Source organism: Crocuta crocuta, unplaced genomic scaffold (assembly GCF_008692635.1).
Source record: "Crocuta crocuta isolate KB4526 unplaced genomic scaffold, BGI_CrCroc_1.0 scaffold108, whole genome shotgun sequence".
NCBI classification, from domain to species: domain Eukaryota; kingdom Metazoa; phylum Chordata; class Mammalia; order Carnivora; family Hyaenidae; genus Crocuta; species Crocuta crocuta.
The window spans coordinates 2,464,923-2,470,919 of NW_027532825.1; the positions used below are offsets into that span (position 1 = coordinate 2,464,923).

General features: G+C 46.0%; 1 long non-coding RNA gene across 3 annotated transcripts in view; it reads right to left on the reverse strand.

Annotated features, from left to right (window-relative positions):
* Positions 1 to 1,415: 1,415 nt before the first annotated feature.
* LOC144245779 (uncharacterized) overlaps positions 1,416 to 5,997 on the reverse strand; it is an 11,027-nt gene continuing 6,445 nt past the window's right edge. For 2 of the 3 annotated variants that reach the window (XR_013339417.1, XR_013339418.1), the window contains exons 2-4: positions 3,361 to 3,496; positions 3,017 to 3,197; positions 1,416 to 1,882 (exon numbers count right to left, since the gene is read on the reverse strand). This is a non-coding gene — a long non-coding RNA (uncharacterized LOC144245779). The remainder of the gene's footprint in view (positions 1,883 to 3,016; positions 3,198 to 3,360; positions 3,497 to 5,997) is intronic. The other variant, XR_013339419.1, reaches the window with a different exon arrangement.

Here is a 5,997-nt window from a genome sequence, read left to right on the forward strand (position 1 = left end):
TAGCAGATTTTTAAGGTAAGCAGTCCTTCCCAGGAAATCATTGCTCAATCCAAGTCCAAGAATGTAACAGGAGGGGAGTCTGGGTGGCTCAGTCGGTTAAACATCCAACCTCCGCTCAGGTCATGATCTCACAGCTCTTGAGTTCCAGCCCCGTGTTGGGCTCTGTGCTGAGAGCTCAGAGCCTGGAGCCTGCTTCAGATTCCATGTCTCCCTCTCTCTCTTCTTTCTTGCTTGTGTTCTCTCTGTCTACCAAAAATAAATAAACATTAAAAAAATTTTTTTTAAAAAAAGAATGTAACAAGGAAAGAGAGGGAAACATGCTTTGGTGAGAACCAGTCTTCCTGGGGCAGCTGGGTAGCTCAGTTGGTTAAGCATCTGACTCTGACTTTGGCTCAGGTCATGATCTCTTGGCTTATGGGTTCAAGCTCCACTTCAGGCTCTGCACTGACAGCACAGAGACTGCTTAGGGTTCTCTGTCTCCCTCTACCTCTGCTGTTCCCTGAGGCGTGCTTTCTCTCTCTCAAAAACACATAAATGAAATTTAAAAACTAAAAAAGGAAATCAGGCTTCCTGCTAATCTCTCACATAGGGATGAAACTGGTTGGCTGATGGTTTGAACAGGAAACACTCCAGTGGGACATTTTGTCTCCAGCATTCGGCTCTCCCAGAGATTAGAAATTGGTACCTTGGGGGATGCCCTGGGGTGGGGGGCTCTGTCAGTTAAGCATCCAACTCTTGATTTCAGCTCAGGTCATGATCTCGCTGTTTGTGAGTTTGAGTCCTGCATGGGGCTTTGCAGTGATAGCTAGAAGCCTGCTTGGAATTCTCTCTCTCCCTCTCTCTACTTCTCCCCTGCTCACTTTCTCTCTCTCAAAATAAATAAACTTGAGGCTCCTGAGTGGCTCAGTCCGTTGAGCATCCAAGTCTTGGTTTCGGCTCAGGTCATGGTCTCACACGTTTGTGAGTTTGAGCACCACATTGGGCTCTGTGCTGATAGGGTGGAGCCTGCTTGGGATTCTCTCTCTCCCTCTCTCTCTCTCTCCGCACCTCCCCCACTCATGCTGTCTGTCTGTCTCTCTCTTAAAAATAAGAGACTTTAAATAAACAAATTTTTAAAAAACTCTATAGAGAGATTATATTTTGGAGAAGGGAAATCCATCGTTTACTCTTTTCTCAATTCAACTACATACACTCTCATGCAATGCTCAGTCACATACACACAGCCACACACAAACACAATGCATGTACGCACACATACACACGCAGGCACGCACTTACGTATACATAAATGCACACGTATGTACATATACACAAATGCACACCCATGTCTCGTGAAACACACACACACACACACACACACACACACACTCCCTGTGAGTAACCGGGGATGACCATACGAGAGAACACTCCATCAATGAGAAGAGAAGCCGTAAGTTTTCCCTCTTCTAAGGCATCTGCCTATTTACATAGATGGGCTTGTTGTCCTCAGCCCACCACTTACGCTGATAATGATGTCACAGAAGGAAATAGAATGATTGGACAGTCCACCGAGCCGTTTCCATTCAGTCCTTCCTTACCCATCCGTCGGCGGGATGTGTTTGTGTCGGGAGGTGAAACAAAAACAGCAGAGTTCATTTTGTGCAGTTCCCACTGCTCTGGTGTAAACAAAATGCACATGCATGTGCGAACAACAGTATACAAGTGTGTCATTCGCCTGAGCTCTCATACAAGTTAAATTCTGTGTCTGCTTAAAACTGGCATTACGCGCTGTAAAGACGAATTTTCATGCTGATCAGCTAATATTCATGCTGATGAGTTAACATTTTTGGTTTTTCTTTCGTTGGGATGCCAGTAAATGGCAAACGAAAGACACCACGACCAGCTGAATGAGAAATGGTAAAAAAAAAAAAAAAAAAGGAAAAGCTTTTAATTTCAGTACCTTTAATAGCGCCTTCACCCCTCCTCACCCCTTCCCACCCCTACCCCTGTCCCCACAAAGGGCTTGCCTTGTCGTTTCCCACTGGACTACATGCTGCTGGGCCCTGGGAGCCTGGGTGGTCACTGGTGGAAGTTAAGGAACTCAGGACGACATGAGGCCCAGAGTCTCCCCAAAAGAGTCCATCACTGCTAATTCCCAGCAGGAAGCAAATGCTATGTCCCCACTACCACTGCCTGTCTCTTTGAGTCTCTGGTGCCTCCCCACCTCTTTGGGGCAGCTCTTCAGCCCAGAAGGCCCGTACCCTGCCCTAGGTGAGAATGGCCGGATTTCTCATCCACCTGGCACTAATGCCAGGAGCGTAGGACGGTCATGCCCCTCGGGGTGGCCCAGTATGTCGGGGCCACCTACCCTATGAGCGGATTTGCTGTTCCCTCTGTTTCAGAGCGGGGGTGGCCATCACAAGGCAGGGCGGAGGCCCAGCCTCCTGGAATCACATCGTCTTCATTCTTCCCAGAAGCACTTGGTGCTTTCATTTGTTATGAAACTATGGGAAAAGCAGGTCCCCTTTGCCCCAGTGGGGGGGACTGCGTGAGAACGGCTGTGCTTTGTGTGACCTCAGTCCACTGTGTGGCCCTGGTTGGAGGGGGAGATGAGGCCCTTGTGTTCTAGACTCTGGGAATCCACCTGTCCCGGAGGGCTCTGGGCTCTGTACTGGGCAGATGCCTTGAAGGTCACCAGTAAGAGCTGTGACCTGGAAAAGTGCAAACATCAAGAGGGTCCTTCGGAGAAACCTTTGCAGCCCAGCGGGAACCAGCCTGGCTCAGAGGACCCGGCATCCATGAGTTTGGAACACTGCCACCTCTGTGCAAGTTGCTAATAAACTGTTGCACCATTGATGGGCTCTAGCTCCCCCTGAGGGGACTCTCTGCCCTACTGACTCCACGGGATTCTTGGATAAGCCACTGGGAGTGGGAACCCCAAGATGGAGAGATCTGCCAACGAAGCATGTGATGGTCAGGTGGCCAACTGGGAAAACAAAAGTGATATTTACAGAGGAGGAAACATTCCAGAGGTTACCTGCCATTGAGAGATTTGTTGACTCAGGCACATTGTTAACCTGGGAGTGTGGGAAGGGGCAATTTCGGCACAGTTTTGGCGCAATTTCCTCCGGCCCATCTGTGTTGGCGCCTGTCATACCCAAGAACTGTCTTCTCACTTGGTGTTCCCTTTAATCAGTGAAACGAAGGAAAACATGGAACTGCAAAATGGATCACAAGAGTCCTGAGGCATTTCTGGGGTCTGATATTCTATTCTATGTTTTCATTAAAAAAAAAAAAAAAAACAAATGCCCACAAGTCCCTGGCACAGAGGGAGGGAGATGCTGCTGAGCACAGAAGAGAGGTTCCCCAGGGCGTCCCTACCTGGCAAGGATGCCCCATTCCTCTGGGAAGTTACATCTCAACTCTCGATGCGGCCACGGTGTCTGCAGCCCAGCAGGAGGTATGCAGCAGCTCTGGGGGGTGGGGGTAATGAAAGTTGCAGACATATCTGTCATTCCTGTGGGAAAGAGCACCAGTTAAATAGTGAAACTTTGCATAAAGGCATGCGTGGATGCAGAGACCTCCCTTCTGAAAGACCCTTCTAGAGAAAGCCAACTTCTCCATCATTATGAATCTGCAGATTCTCAGAAAACGCCCCTGGAGAATATGTTTGTTATAAAACTAAGGTTTCCTAGGCTACAATGGCCTGAATACAAGAATAATGCTCAACTAGGCATATGTGAATATAGTGAAATACTATGCAGCCATAAAACAGGACATGATTGTGCCATTTGTGACAACATGGATGGACCAAGTGAAATAATTCAGACAGAGAAAGACAAATATCATATTATTTCATTGATGTGTGGAATCTAGGGCACCTGGGTGGCTCAGTTGGTCAAGTCTCTGACTTAGATTCAGGCCATGATCTCACCATTTGTGAGTTTGAGCCCCATGTTGGGCTCAGTGCTGACAGCTCAGAGCCTGGAGCCTGCTTCAGATTCTGTATCTCCCTCTCTTTCTCTACACCTCCCTGCTAGTGCTCACTCTCTCTCAAAAACAAATTAACATTTTTTAATGTCTATACTTCCCTACATAATCAACAGATACCTATCAATATTTAAGCGGCATTATTACAGAAATAAAAAAAATCCTAAAATTTGTATGGAACCACAAAAGACCCCAGAGAGCCAGCATCATCCTGAGAAAGAAGAACATAGCTAAGGGTTTCATGCTTTCTGACTTCAAACTATCCCACAAAGCAATGGTAATCAAAACGGTATGGTATTGGCACCATAACGGACACCTAGGTCAATAAAACAGAATCAGGAGCTCAGAAATAAAGCCATGCACATAGAGTCGACTGGTATTTATCACGGAAGCCAGGAATACTCAGTGGAGAAAGACAGTCTCTTTAACCAATGGTGCTGGGAAAATTACGTAGTTAACATATAAAAGAAGGCAACCAGACTCTTGTCTTACGCCACTCACAAAAATTAACTTGACAAGAATTAAAAACTTGAATGTAAGACCTGGACCATAAAACTCCTAGAATAAAACACAGAGAAAAGCTCCTTGACACTAGGTTTGACAATGACACAGAAAGGACGGCAACAGGGGGCGCCTGGGTGGCTCAGTCAGTCGAGCGTCTGACTTTGGCTCAGGTCATGATCTCACGTGGGTTCAAGCCCCACATTGGGCTCTACACTGACAGCTCGGAGCCTGCTTGGGATTCTCTCTCTCCTTCTCTCTCTGCCCCTCCCCTACTTGTGCTCTTGCTTGCATGCTCTCTCTCTCTCTCTCTCTCTCTAAAATAAACATTAAATCAAAAAGCACAGCAACAAAATTCAACAAGTGGGACTACATCAAACTAAAATGCTTCTAAATAGTGAAAGCAACAATCAGCACAGTGGAAGGGCACCCGCAGAATGGAAGACGATATTTACAAACCACATATCTGATTGATAAGGGGTGAATTTAATATCCAAAACATATAAGAAACTCCTACAACTCAATAGCAAACAAACAAAAACAAAATAATCCAATTTCTAAATGGACAAAGGAACTGAATCGACATTTTTTTCAAAGACAATATTTGGAAAGCCAACAGGTACAAAAAAAATTGTTCAACATCACTCATCATCAGGGAAAGGCAAGTCAAAACCACAGTGAGATGTCACCTCACACCTGTCAGAGTGGCTAGTATCAAAAAGATAAGAGTTTACAAGAGCTGGTGAGGATGCAGAGAGAGGGGGGCCCTGTACCTGAACCTGTTGCAGCCACTGTGGAAAATGCTGGAAAAGGTATGGAGGGTCCTTGAAAAATTAAAAGCAGAACCACCATATGATCTAGCAATTCCTAAAGGCAATTAAATCACCATCTTGCAGAGATATCTGCCCATGCTCCTTGAAACATTATTTACAACAGCCGTGACATGGAAACACCTTAGTGTCAATTGATGAAAGAATGGATAAAGAAAATGTGATGTACAGATAGAGATGTAGCTTTGCAATGGGATACTGTTGAGCCATTAAAAAGAAGGAAATGTTGCCATGGGAGACAACATGGATGGACCTGGAGGGCATGGTGCTGAGTGAAATAAGTCAGACAGAGACAAATGCTGTGCATTCTCGTGTATATGTGGAATCTAAAAAAAATCCAAGCTTGGGGCAGTTGGTTGAGTGTCTGACTCTTGATTTTGGCTCAGATCATGATCTCAAGGTCCATGAGTCTGNCTGGACCTGGAGGGCATGGTGCTGAGTGAAATAAGTCAGAGACAAATGCTGTGCATTCTCGTGTATATGTGGAATCTTAAAAAAATCCAAGCTTGGGGCAGTTGGTTGAGTGTCTGACTCTTGATTTCAGCTCAGATCATGATCTCAAGGTTCATGAGTCTGAGCCCTGCACTGGGCTTTTCACTGACAGTGCAGAGCCACTTGGGATTCCTTCTCTCTCTGCCTCTCCCGACCCAGGCTCTCCTTCTCTCTCTCTCAAAATAAATAAATTACACTAAAAAAA